Source organism: Sander lucioperca, chromosome 18, assembly GCF_008315115.2.
Source record: "Sander lucioperca isolate FBNREF2018 chromosome 18, SLUC_FBN_1.2, whole genome shotgun sequence".
NCBI classification, from domain to species: domain Eukaryota; kingdom Metazoa; phylum Chordata; class Actinopteri; order Perciformes; family Percidae; genus Sander; species Sander lucioperca.
The window spans coordinates 18,219,859-18,234,842 of record NC_050190.1 but is presented as its reverse complement, the minus strand read 5'-3'; the positions used below and the strand labels follow the sequence as shown (position 1 = coordinate 18,234,842).

General features: G+C 39.1%; 1 pseudogene; it reads left to right on the top strand.

Annotated features, from left to right (window-relative positions):
- Positions 1 to 7,418: 7,418 nt before the first annotated feature.
- Positions 7,419 to 12,015, top strand: LOC116042472 (annotated as a pseudogene).
- Positions 12,016 to 14,984: the final 2,969 nt, after the last annotated feature.

Genomic DNA, 14,984 nt, shown 5'->3' with positions numbered 1-14,984 from the left:
TGTGATTTACATGTTATTTCCATGGGATTATTAAACTGGTGTGTCACTGATATAACTTTCAGAGAGCTGCACTGTGAGAGTGAGGAGAGAATGAGAGAAACACATTAAAGAAGAGAAATGTGTGTACCTCATCGACCAACAAAAGAAGCGGTACCTACGTAAAATCCAGCCTCAAGTGAGTGATGATGCTTTTTTTACATTGTAACACAGTCCGAGTAACTGATCTGTGTTTGTTTGGTTTTTTTTGTTTTTTTTTATTAATCACCAGATTGTTAAAGCAGTATTCATGTTTTGTTTTGTTTGGAGGCAGCGGAACAAGCTGTAAATAAACCGTAGACATAATTTTTGAAGATGTTATGGTGAACATGTTTAGCAAGCCAATTTACACATCCAATACACACTCCAACTTTTGATAAAAACAATTTTGGCTCTTTAACTGCTAAATGATGCACCATGTTGATCAGCTAGTCGCCAACTCTATCTGCCTGCTGTTTAATGCTGGGAAGGTAGTGTACAGTGGGTTTATCAGAACTTTTCTTTTTTTGCTGAATACATGCCTGCTGCAGCTGGAAACAAGTTTGCACAGTAGTTGTCATTTTTAGTAAATAACTTATTTGACTGAAAACCTTGCTCAACGGCTTACTGTAAAAATGTGTGACATCTGTGTGTGTGATTTTATTGCATCCTTAATGCGTTCCTGCAAATCAAATATGAATAAATAACAACATGCTTAACATGTGGCTCTATCCTGCATTTAGCTTACTACATCTGGGATGCTGTTTATCCTCGACCACAAATGTGTCTTTGAGCATAGTCTCTGAATCTGTGCGTGTGTGTGTGTGTGTGTGTGTGTGTGTGTGTGTGTGTGTGTGTGTTTATTACACAAGTAAATGAATAATGTATTATCCCTCCCAGGAAGGTTTGTCTGTTGCTTTAACACAATTTTTGTACATAATATGGAGACCCCCCCCCCAACACACGCACACATTAAGCTTCCAGTGTATGTAGTTGTGATGATTCATCTCAGCAAGCTGCTTGCTGTCTAAATGCATTTCTGCTGCTATTTGTATAAGCCCTCCAACATTCAACATCTTTTTTGGGGCTTGTTAGTTTACAGTAATGAATTGTAACTCATTTCTTTATTGGGAATAATAAGTTGGGTTGTTTAAAAAGACTAGTCTGGTCCTCAGGGATGCCATATTTCATCTTAATTGGTTCTATTTTGGAGACCTAGTCAATTTTTTTATTTTTCAAGTGTATTTAGAAAACTATCCTTGCAGAGAAATAATGAAAACATGCTATCAGAATATGGTCCAAACATACCCCAGATCCAATATTCTGCTTAGGACACATGGATGTACTGTATTTTTTTGTCATTTAAGTTGACTAACAGATCGGTCTGCTACCAACATCATGCCTTTCTCCAAGAAGCAATCTTAAAGGTATAATAAGAAACCTTTCTGCATTAAAATGTGTAAAAACGACTAGACCTATGTTATATATTTTGTTGAGTTGTATACTTGCATTATCCCAAATGTTTCCAAATATGTTCAAAATCCAGAGAAAACCTGATACATTTGGTCACCTGTCATATCCCCTTTTCGCACGAGTCAGCATTGTGGTTGTCTGCCAGAAGTTGTCCTAAATTGACGTTTTATCCAGTTTTACACTTCATTTTTCAACATACTCTTTTTAGATCTTGGTCAGTTTTAACTATATATTTTTACCGGGTGAAGGCTTTCAGTCTTTGGCCATGTGTATGTTATTATTAGGTTATCAGAGAAGCAAGCTGAGCAAACGTCAGCGGCAGCTCGGCTCGCAGCCCCTTCGCCGGTGACACTGATGTGAAACTGCTTTATTCAGAGTTTTTACCAGTTTAAATCACTGGGTCCATTTGTTTTGGAGTAGAGGAGATATCTGCAGATCTTTCGCTCCTGATAAAAAAAACTCCTAAACGATGAATACTGAAGTAATCAGGAGAAGCCAACATCAATGATGGTAATGGGGATGAAGACAACAACTCCCCTGATCCCACGCTACTTCAAAACGAGACCCAGAAGGGGCAGAAAATGACATATTGTGCATTTAAAAACAGCTTTAAATCTCTAACAGCTTTGGGAATGCAGCTCACTGTACATTGAGTGAGGCTGTTTTTAGACAGTATGTCATCTTCTGGGATTTAGGGAGCATCTATAAATTATTCAGGTCAGGACAGCTGAATTTCCTGGATGATAAGACCTACGCCAGGAGACCATGAGATCATGCAGTGAACCAAAGTCTAAGGTTGGCCCATGAGTCTACCTTAAAATTCATAACTCTTTCCACAGATGGTCTCAGTTGACGTCTGTGAGGCCATTTACCACGTACTGTATGTTGTCCCTAAACTAAATTAATTATAATTTCAGTTCCTTGTATGTAGCGTACTGCTGGGGCGAGAGAGAGAGAAAAAGACAGGCAGACAGACAGATAGAGCAGGTAGAGGTGGCGATGGTGTTGAGAGACTCCAGTCCAGTACATTTGAATCCATACTAGTCTTCAAAACAGATCCTGCGTTAATGCGTTAAAAAAATGTCACGTTAAAACGTGTTTGCGTTAACGCGACATCGGGTTCATCATTATGTGACAATACATGTAAAAGTATTGTAAAAAGCAACAAACTCATGGCTTTCTACCTTCGTAAAATATATGTTACTTTAAAACACTTGGCATAAGACGCAGGTGACTCCGGCTGAAGACTCCCAACAATAATGATGTAGGAGAAACAGTGTATTTGTCGGAATATGCCCCCACTAAAGAAATGGTGTCCAGGTCTATTTGTGTTTGAAGCCAAGAGTATTATTGACAGGCTGGGTTTTGCTGTGAGGCAAAGACAAAAATTTGTAAGCATTAGAGTCAAAGTGGTGGCCAGGGTGGGATTTAGGAGCGGAGGAGAGAAAGATGATAGGAAGTTTTAGAAAGAGGCAAGGATGAAGAGCGCCAGGTGGTTTATGTGTCATTTTCAGAGCTAAGATCAGTCATGAGGACACAAAGAGCGAACAAAAGCTGCTATCCTGAATGTTGACACTTGTGAGTGAATGTATGTGTTTAGAGTATTGTGAATCTGTAAGTGCTATCAAACCTATGGCTATAGATATGCAAAATGAAGTGAAGAGAATTCCTCAGCTCTCCCTCTCAGCTGGTCCTACCTATAAACCTTTCGCCCACCACCTCAGCATCCATCTGTGGTGTATGTGTGTGTGGGGGGAGAGGTAGAGGAGGAGTTGTGATTGATCTCTCCCTGCTGTTGCTTTTTTGGCTGTGAAACAGAGCCTTGAAATCAAAATATTATTCCTTGACACCGGTATATTCTCAGTATAAAGGGTTGGGTGTGTGACTGAAGTACAAAGAAAGCATGAAAGTTGAAAACACTTTTTTTTCTCTCTCTCTCTCACCCACTCTCTCGCTTACTTTCTCTCTCTGTGGGAACACACACACACACACACACACACTAGAGTTTGGTGGAGGAAGCAAGAAATTCCACGACATAATAGATGAAGCACAAAAATTGTCAATGCAGTTAAATTACAAGACTGTCGTCCCCCGAAAAAAACATAGGTTGTTTGTCCAAGCAGCTTATTACAAGCAATATTTACATTTATAGTGGCGGCGACCTCTAGTAGTCATAATAATTATGAGTGGAGCAAAGGAGGAAGTCAGGTGGCATAGTATAAAGAGCGACAAAAGTCCATGTAGAGAGGGATGGGTCAAACAAACGCAGGACTTCCACCCAGGAGACCGTTGTTCGTGTACAGTGTGGAACTAAAAACTCAATGTTGACTTGTTTTAATTTGCATATGAAAGTTAACTGGTTAAATAAGTGACATTGTTATGTCTCGTTCTACGTCACGTACATAAGTTAAAGGTGCTGTAGGTAGGATTGCGAAGATCCAGGACTTAGCCAAAAAATTTGAACATTGATAACTTCTCAGTCCCCTTTTTGCTAAAGCCCAAAAAGGTCTCCTAAGCCCCTCCCCCCACAAGGGAGAGTGAATGTGTGTGCATGAGCAGTGATTAACACGTAGTTAGACACCCCCCCGGCCCTAATTGGTGCATCTAAACAGGGAGCGGTGGATTTTTGCAAATCGCACTACAGGCTGTAAGTGGTGCCAGAGGAGCCAGATTTTTTTTTTTACATGACCTGCTTCATGTAGTTCTACTCGAACATAGGGTCAGTTTCAGCAAATTGACAGAAAGTTAGTTTTATAAGTCTTACCTACTGCACCTTTAAGTTACGTAAAAAATGTAGCCTACTTTTGTTAACACAACCCATGATCATTTGCTACACATAACCAAGTAATTCTGCCTAAACCCAATAAAATTGCAACCGTTTCATAACGTCACCGATGTGTTTAAAACCGCGATTGATACTTTTAGGTATGAGGACGGAAATCACTCCTGTGGGTTGTATTTCCTGCCCACGGAAGGGGCACTATATGCTGACAATCTGTACACTGCAACACCATCAACACCAACAGCCCTATTTATTTTAATGTTGTTTTTGTAGGAACGATGTAGGCAACCATAGCTCACTGTGGTTTTCCTCTCCAAAGATTTACTACAGTATACTGTTTGGTCCATTTGCGTCTGTCCACAGACTGGCATATTTATGTATATAAACATACACATATATATGTGTGTTTAAGAAAATGTTTGACTCATCTTTAATAATAGCAATGGACTTTATAATCGGTGAGCAAGAAAACCACTCGGCCCAGCCATCATCAGATTGATTCCAGGCAGATCCAGCTGGTGGTCATCAGAGGCTATGTGATGTGACATTGTTAGCCAAAAGCGACTAACCCGTTAAGATGTTAAACTGAAAGGAAGTAATTAGTGCAGGAGTAAAGAAAAGATTGAAGTAGTCTTTCTGATTAAGCTGTTGTAAAGCTCTATTATACCGTACTAAAAGTTCAAATTTAACAATACTCAAGGCAGGTATTTCACCATTCATTATTCATGAATTATATTTCCATTTTATCTCAATGACAATGTCGGAAGAAATTCAGGCATCAATTGATTCATTTATATGACTATTACGCTTACAAGCTGTTCCATAAAGCAAAATTAGTGATATTGAAATGAAGATTCACAGATCATATTCTTTATTTCCTGAGCCAAATAGATGGTGGTCTCTATTCAACAAAGGGTTTAAAGCACATTGAATTGCCATTCCTTGAGCCTTGTTCTATTAACAAAGATGGTGTGGTTCTTGGTAGAACCATCTAATTGGGTCAACAAATACAACTAATTGTTCATGAAGCTTTATCTGGCAATCACTAGCAATAAATAGCACACTGAATTAAAGGTAAAACTTGACTTTTTAATGATATTTAACATGTGGCTACAAAGAGATCTATCCATAATACGCAGAATTCTGTTAACCAAAGCAAAGGGTGTGTCCAGATTTTTAAACCCAGCTCTTTCTTTAGCCGTTAATGAATCGACATGCAAAGAAATCAACAAAATGCTTATTGATTTTGTTTGGAGCAATAAACACCACCGATGTAAAACACGTGAAGGTGGCTTTGAAATGTTGGATTTTGTTAATATGAACAACACGTTTAAAGTAAAGTCTTAAATAATATCTAGAAAACCCCAAATCCATTTGGTTCTTCATTCCTCATAATATATTTCAACAGGTAGGAGGATTTCTCTTGTCCTGTAATTTTAACATTGCAAAGTCACCTCTACAGTTGTTCAACTTCTACCAGCAGGCCCTGATGGCATGGAAGTATGTTATGTACATGATTTCTCTCCACACAAAACAATAATCTGGAATAATGAATATATTACTATTAAGAAAAAATCTATTTACTTTAAAAATTGGATAGATAGAAACATAGTTCTCACAGAGGACCTTTATGACGACACTGGAAATATATTAACTTATGAAAAAATGTCCTGAGAACCAAAGCATTTCCTATTACTTTTAAAGAATATAGTTCAGTAAGCGAAGCTATACCATTTGGCATCCACCAGCTAATGAAAACTCAAGCTGGAATTGGTGAGAGAACAGAATTAAAGTTGCATCTCAATGGAATAGTAATTCAAAGTCCTAAATGTAAAAACAAAAATATCAGACAAATATTTCAGAACAAAAGCAGGATTACACCAAGAGGGAAATTATTTTGGAATTCTTTACTTTCAGCGGTAGGATGGGAAAATGCTTGGCTTTTGCCCTTTAAATTCAGTATAAATAACAAAGTAAAGGGGATACACCTTAAAATCTTGCATAATACATACCCATCCAATTTACACGTATCAAAAAACACAGAGATTGATGCTAAATGTAACTTTTGTGATAATGACACTGAAACGTTGGTACATTTATTATTCCATGAAGCTTTTGTCAGACTTGGAAGAATTTATACTATGCAAAACAAAGATGCAAGTTAAAATAGACAAAAAAAAAAAAGAGTGTCATCACTGGTTTTGACTACAGCGAAATATATTAACCTCATGTTATTATTAGGCAAATATATTCATAAATCTAAACCTCCTAACCCCAAAACCTGCCGGCGGGTTTGAAAAAAGATCACCAAAGAAAAAACACTTACCCTAGAAAGAAGGTGAAAAAAACTAATTGTTGAATGCGTGTCGATAAAACGCGCGGTCATTATGTAAAAAAGCTCCAACATTAAGCCAAAAAAACACTAAGTGGATAAAAAACTGACATAGAAGTCCAACTTCAAAAATTGAAAAAAAAAAAAAACAATGCATAAAATTCTATGTTTTTCCCTCTAAAAGACAGCAGCCATGACAGCTGACAGACTCTCATGCATAGCCATGTGATGAAAATTCATCCAATCCGCGACAGAGACTGCAAGCCTCGGCACCAAAACACAGAGCAGCCTAGTGGTAAACAGTGATGGAAGAAGTATTCAGATCATTTACTTAATTAAAAGTACTAATACCACAATGTAAAAATACAGTAAAACTCCTGCATTTAAAATGTTACTTAAGTAAAAGCCTGTAAGTATCATCAGGAAATTGTAGTTGAAAGTTAAACATTTGGACTTAAGTACTGGAGTAAGTTACATTCCACCACTGGTGTTAAGTTTGTACAAATGTAAATAATTCTTTGTGTGAATGATGTACAGCCAAAATTCTTTTTTTCCTGTATTGTATATACATGTGTTCCCTTAGGGAGATGTTTTATTATCTGATTCAATTGTTTTTCTATTTTTTTTTTTTTTTTAAATAAATTATCAAATAAAATGTAACTAACGTTTATCCTTTTTTATGTTTTATGCCAATATAACTTTGTTTAGGAGCTATTCCCACTTGTGGCCATGGTTGTGCTTGTTAATTTGAGATACCAGACTTGCCGATAGAGCGAAAAATGAGCTCACTATATATAAGCAACACTATTTAACTGGTTAATTTGCATATATATAGTAATAGAAGGACACACAGATACAGAGGAGGACCTAACTGAGAAGGCTACAATGGATACCAGAAGTGAACTTACAAAGACGGACAAAATGTTTACTGCTAAAAATCTGCAAGAGATTGTAAGGCTATTTCGTGAGGCTGATGCGAATAGAGGTGGAGGATTGGACATTGAGGAATTCTGTGAGGCAATGAAGGAGCTATTCCCTACTATGGATGAAGAAGATCTCATTGCCCTCCACATGAAGATTGACACAAATGGAGATGGAGGTGTGGACCTTGGGGAACTAACAGACTACCTGGCGAATAAAAACAAGGCATCACAAAGCATGGATTTTAAAAATCAAAGTTTTCCCAAACCTATCAAAATGATATCTGTGGATCACCATAAAGCAATTGTTCGTCTGATTCACCGTCCCTTCGAGAATGACAGGGAACCTGATTGTGGTTCTGAGGTTTTATTAGGACAAACCAGCGCTTACCAAAAAGGTCAATACCTCTCCATCAGCTCAAATGGTATCCTCAACTTCTGGCCTGACAGCTTTGACACCCCATACCCAGTTCAATTATACAAAAAGGAAAACACTCTTCCTTTTTCGCACAACAAGAAAATGCATGTTAATGACATGGTGTACATCAGAGAACTCAAACAGCTGTCTATCTCCACTTCTGACAGGGAACTAATATTCTATCATTGCAATGAATTCCCTAAGTTGTTTTCAACCAGCCACTCTTTAATAGTAGAGGACAACATAGTGAATACCATGAACTACTGGTCCAATGGCACTAAAGCAATGTTTTCCTTTGGTGATGTAAAAGGTTTTTTGTCTGTGTTTATCTCCTACAACATACATGAAAACGGCCTCTTCTTCAAAGATGCGTACGAGAAAATCTCTCTGCGGGATTATCCAACTGTTTATGTTTCAACCCTCTTAAAAAACACCTCTAAAGACTTTCTATGTGTAAAGGTCAAAATCTTTCATGACATTTGCAGTCAGATCCGATACTTTCTATCACTTAGCTCATTTGCAATCTGCGGTAGTTCATCCAAGACAATGGTCCTCGCTTCTCTACCCAAGACATCCACAACCAAATTGTCTAAAAAAGTCTTTGAGAGCAGAGGACATATGAAGTTCTTCACCTGTGTAGAACACTCCACTTCCTCTGGGTATCTGCTGACCGGTGGGACGGACGCCCTACTGAGGGTGTGGTTTCCCCACAAAACACTGTCGTGCATCCAGGAATTAGAGGGACATGTCAAACCCATCACCCACATAATGTTAAATCCCAAGGAAAAAGTTTTCGTCAGTTTATCGCAGGATCACCATGTACGTGTTTGGTCCGAGGATGCAATGATCTGTTTGCAAAGCTTCAAGATTAAAGAAATGATGCAGAGCCCTATATCCAGTGTGTTACAACACACATAACAATGAGTTAGTCTTAGCTAACACAGATATTGGCAAATATCTTGGAAGAGGAACAGATGTGTTTAAAGATACATTAACATCGCATGACAAGACCCTGTGCTGTGCTCTCTATCACAACATTTTCAAACAGGTTGTCTCTGTTTGCCAAAATGGCATGGTGACAGTGTGGGATATCTTAACAGGAACGGCCGTCATGCAATTCAAGGTCACTCCAGATCAGCATGTGGGGCACATTGCTATTTCATTTGATGGACTAAAGCGCAGACTGATCACAATTTCCCAGGATAGAAAAGTTACACACACCTTCGACGTTCTGTGTGTGTGTTGCGTTAGGTCACAGTAGTTTACTACGGCGCCGCTTGTTTACAGTTCTGCGGAGGCTCCGGCAGAGCTTTCGCCGTAGCCTAACTACACACACACATGGCCAGCTCTACGCACACACCAGCGCACAAGTATAAACATCAGTACCATGTAATGGAAAAACGCCAATACATATATATATATATAATATGTATGTGTGTATATATATTCACACACACACACACACACACACACACACACACACACACACACAGACAGGTGAGCCTGATTGCTTCTGTGCCAATCAGTGTTCTATAGCCTCAAGCAGGAAGTGGGGGGATCGAACCTAGCTGGACCAATCGCTGACTGGAGACGGCAAATTCTACTTGGCATGTTACAGATAATAGGCATCGTTCGAGATGAAATGCACCTCGCCTGTAAAGTGGACGAGAGCAGGCGGCAGCAGCAGGGTGCGGTGACAAAAAAAGAAACATCTGGTAGGCCATCGGGTCAAGGTCCATGGGCACCAGCCCATTTAAATGTGTTCACTGGTTCAGCATCCCTCACTGCCCACACAAATCCAAACGATGTGCCACAGTGGTAACTGCTTCTAGCTCCAAGATGGTGCAAATACGATACCGTTCTAATTAGGAAACTTTGGAATGCAGTTTTGCACAGAACATCTGTGCGTTCAGATTTCACTGAGCTATGACTCTGTAGAGTTTGAATTTGGATGCACCTGTCCTTTTCACCTCACGCAGTATCTTTGCATCCACATATCCCCTTCAGGGACCACATAGTAGGAGTGTTCTGTGGTCATTCCAAGGTTGTCCGGTTCATAGCAGAGTTCCAGCTAAAAGATATTACAGCATGAGGTATAAACGTATAACCAACCGACTAAGAGTCTGGTTCATTTAATTGATTTGTTTGTCTGTTTTATAATTATAATTGATAAGAAAATCCCTCTGAAAGCTGAGATGAAGAGAAAGAAGCAGAGGCATGTGCACGCTCTGAACTAAAAACATGTTTGAGTCTTCAGAGCTCACTAACAATGTGGAGACTCAGTTCAGCCCAGCTGACTGTAGATGTAGTGAGGATCAAATGTATTGATAAGCAGAGCTTAAGCATGAAGAGAATTTGAACAACATTCAGGCAAGTCGAGTGCTTGTATTTTCCAATGTGCGTGTTATGGATTTTCTAGACAGAGAGATGGACAGAAAGGGAAGCAGATTGACAGAGAAGAGAGCGCGAGAGATAGAATGACACAAATAGAAAATGAATAAGAGCAAGCCAGGAGCAGACTGAGGTATAAAACAGAACGAGAAGAGAAAACAGAAACAGGTTCAGAGAAGAACGCCTGAGGCTACACTGTCAGTTTTAGGTGAATTTCCTCTCAATGTTCTACTTCCTGTCTGTAAGCTTGAGCCTAACTGATAGATGATACACACACACACACACACACACACACACACACACACACACACGTATGCATAGTAAAAACGTGAGTATGAGCTGTCCCCCACTGTTCCTGTGCTCATTCCTGACTGCAGGCAGGACCTGGCCTCAATTTGGCTACACTAGTGGAATACACCAAATATTCACACACTCATATCCGAGCCTGCCTTCCAGGCTTTGGTATTTTCTTCAATAACAGGGCTGTGAAAAAATACCTGAAGGCTTTTATAATTTCCTCTCCCATTTCTCCAACCCTCTATTGTTTCCACATAATGTAGAATGTTTCTATATCGACCTGTTTTTTTGTAAAATTGGTTGAAATTCTGGTTTTATTTGCTTGGTTTTGACTTTGTGGTTGAGCTCTCTAAGCCACTGTATGCTAGGGGTTAATAAAGAGCACTTTCTTGGTTTCAGACGATGTAACAACTTTTAAGAAAGAATTTTAAACGCCCCTCAAAATGGTATGTACGTGAAGTAACACTTGTTAATGCAATGAACTGCTGGATACTTTAAATCACATTATAAATGATGTTTACAATATTTGCACCATTTCCTCATTGAAAAAAAACATACAAAATGTGACAATTGTGTGTGTAATTGAAATCTGTATAATAAGTACATTGAGTTAATTCATACAATATGCACCATGATTTGCAATGTACTAATGCATTAATGTTCTATCCAAATCTGTATTATTCATAGCAAGTGGATGACGTATTCTGTGTGACATTTAAGCATTTAGTTTACCACAAGACACTTGAAATGGATAGGTAGTAAGTAATAGGTAGGTAAAATAGTTTTTTTTACATGGAAGTATGGATGTGTATATGGGTCACATCAAAATCTAGTAGGTAGAAGGTAATTGCTGAATACTATAATTCACATTATAAATTGAAGAGATTTCTTAGCTTTTTCCAGAATTTCCTCGACAAATGTGATGGTTTCAGTAATTATATTACCATCTGTATAAGAATTACATGATCAGTCATAGTCACAGTATATACCATGATTTAAAACCACCTCTGCAAAGAAATGGTCATTTCCAGGACTAATTGTGAAATATTTTATGTGACAATATTGTACTAATGTTTTGACAAATCATTCCATTAGCTACACATTTACAAGGTGTCATGTCTGGTCCCTGTGTCAAGTTTCTTTGTTTAGTTGGTTTTATGTTTCTGTTGGTTTTCCCATTTCCTGTTTTATTTTGAAGTCTTTCTGTTCCCTTATGTGTTGTCTCGTTTTACTTCCTGTCTTTTGGTTTTCCTGCCTTTGTGATTGTCTCATGTCTTTCACCTGTTCACCAGCCCTTGTGTCACCTGCCCCTTGTTATCCCTCATTTGCTTGTGTATTTAGTCCCTGTGTTTTCTGTGTGTGTTGTTTCCAGCAGGCTTCAGTCTGAACAGGAAGTCACAGAAACAGTCACATCCTGTTAGGTCTGATTCCGATTTAATAAAATGTTATCAAACCCATATATCAGCTTGTACGCAGTCTGCAGTTCTTTTTATTATGACAGAATAGCTGTCAAAATGCTCTACATGCGATCTGTTGCTGATGTTAATAAACAGACAGATGATCCATTATCTGAACCGATTTAGTCTCTGACTTTTAAACGTCACTATCAGCCACACGTGTTCACATAGTGATACAGAATAAGCCTCTAAATCAGACAAATAGCAATTAAAATCTCTCCAATTCAAAAACAATAAAAAGTTGATATAAAATGTCATCATGTTTAATCGATTCTGAACCAATCAGCTGTTAGATCAGCTGAGAGTCAGGTGATTCCCATCATGCCCTGGGTCCGCCTGGGTCTTGCAGTTTGTAAAAAATCAACTGCGCTGCCTGTCTCTCCAACCTGCTTCCGCCTTGATGTCAGAGCAAGTCAGGATCAAGTCGGAAACAAATCTAACAGCATGCATTGGACGGCGATCGCAGGTGATCTATTCTGCGCAGGTCTGCCTCATCTCGAACAAGACTATTAACTTGTTTTCTCTCTCCTTCCATGATTTCCTCACGTCTCCCCTGTGCTTTCTCGGTGGGACGGACTAAGACATGAGGAAGGGAGGCAAGTGGAGGAGCTGGGGATGCAATTTAAGGGAAGTGAGATTTACCTTATGTGTTTCCCCTCCCCTGTGTGTTCCTGTCTCTCTGTGTCTGTGGGTGTGGCGCTTCTCTGCTCTCTCCTGGCTCCTGATTGCTGCTGATCATCCACACCTGCCTTCCATCAAGTTTATCAAGCTTAGTATTTCTACCCCGGTCAATCAGCCTCTCATCTCCAGATCATTTAGTCAGCTGACCTTATTCTCCTGTGCTCCATGATCACTCTCCTCTGCCTGCCTGCTTCTGCCTGCCTTCCCTCAGCCACCATAGCGAGCCACTCCAATCAATCCCAGCTCACTCGTCTGCCTCGCTCCAGCATCTTCAGCCATTACCCCTAACTACCATCCCCCTACCTCTGCCGGCAGCTTTCTCGCTCTAATCCACTTTGCCTTACAATGTATCCTTCTTTTCATTCACCTTAATTCATTCTGAGTCTGCGTTTGGATCTGTCTGTGAAACCATAACAAACGGATCATCTTTGGAGAAATTTCTGTACAGACTTGTTAAACCTAGAAAGTCCTCCTCTATTACTGTTCTAATGTTATCACACTTCTTTGTGTGGGACAATTAAAAAGTGACGCAGAATGCAACAATCCCATGTACTATGTTGTTTCAGTAGCAGTAGAGAAGATGCTTCAGGTGGTCTTGCTTTAAGTGTGTGTGTGTGTGTGTGTGTGAGAGAGAGAGAGAGAGAGAGATGTGGGAATGTTCCTGTGTGCACAAGATATGTTGCAACCTGTGCTACTAATAAGGGGATAACCTTTCACGTAGCAACCTGACTGCAATGTTGGATGATGAGTGCATGTGGGAACAGATGTGTCTTTGAGGTTATTACATGGACTTTCTTGTTTTGTCAGTTTTATTGAATAAAGCACCTCCAGAGCTCTAACATCCCCAGACCTGCTTCTATAACTGCAGTGATCAAACCCAGCAACGGTGAGAGAGAGAGCACTCACTACTGCTGTTTAGACAGTTTTGTATTTCACTCTTACGTTTCAATGTGTCACCACCTGCAGCGTATTGCTTCTAGAGTCAATACACAACACAAAGTGTCTCATTTGTCAAAACGTGTTGAACAAGTTCTTGATGTGTCCATGTGAACAAGAAAGTTGGTTTTAATCAAATGTGTACTCGCACTTCTATGCAATGATCAATGACAGATCTCACCAATATCACTTCCATCTGCTTGTGCACTAACTCAATTACATACTGACATGCACCCTGAAAGCCATAAATGGTCAACATCTCTTTGAAAGTACAAGTAGCCCTTATACTGTATAGAGTTACTTGTTGTGGACTAAAGCAGCAACCGAGACAGATATCCCTATTGTGGCAGCTGCTACCCTACATGTATACTGTACAATGAAATACTTTCTTTCATAGCTGAGAACTCTGGATTGAAACAGTATTAAAAGAAATCCAAATGTATTTTGATACGTCCGCAAGTGACTCTTTAAATCAATTAAAATAAATAGTACTTAAACACAACTTTATGTTAATGCATATTTATTACTATAAGGTTCGGGTTTGCGTTTGTAGTCTGAGTAGTATCATCTAATCACGTTTCAGGTAAAACGTAAAGGTAAACAGTCCACGTGGAGACCAAAAGAGACACTGGCCAAAATGCAATCTCTGAACCCATTGGCTATCATCTGATGACCAGTTAGCTTTTTATTTCATTTATTATATATATATATACACTCGCATCTCAAGTTGCTAAACAGACCCAGCATTCCTTAGAATACATATTCTCTGGATCTCTTCTATGAAGCCACAGGTGATGCCGTATGAGAGAAACAAGTCAAAAAATGGAAAGTGGGTTATTTTCAGTGATGCTCATCTGTGCTATAGCTTCAGTAAGTGTTTTTAAACCCACACATGTCTTTTCTTCATTCTATATGTAAGGTAAATACTCCACTGTAGGATTTTAGGGCATGATTGCCATATTTCACACAAGTGCATATTCTTTGCATGGAGATATACTAAAGCCTTTGACTCCCTTGCCATTTTCACACTCACATGGTTAATCCATGGCTGAGGAACGTACATTGTGCCTGGAAGCTCCATCTGGCACCGATATGCATCATCAAATGGATTATAATCCATAGATTAAGCATAATATGGGTGTAATCATACTCAAGATGGCACTGAAGAATCATACCAGCTCTGGAGGTGGTGAACAAAACATTAACAGATTCCACTTGTAGCAAATACAAAATGAGGAACATGTCAAATAAAATGCTCAATGGTGTTTTTTGCCTCCAACGG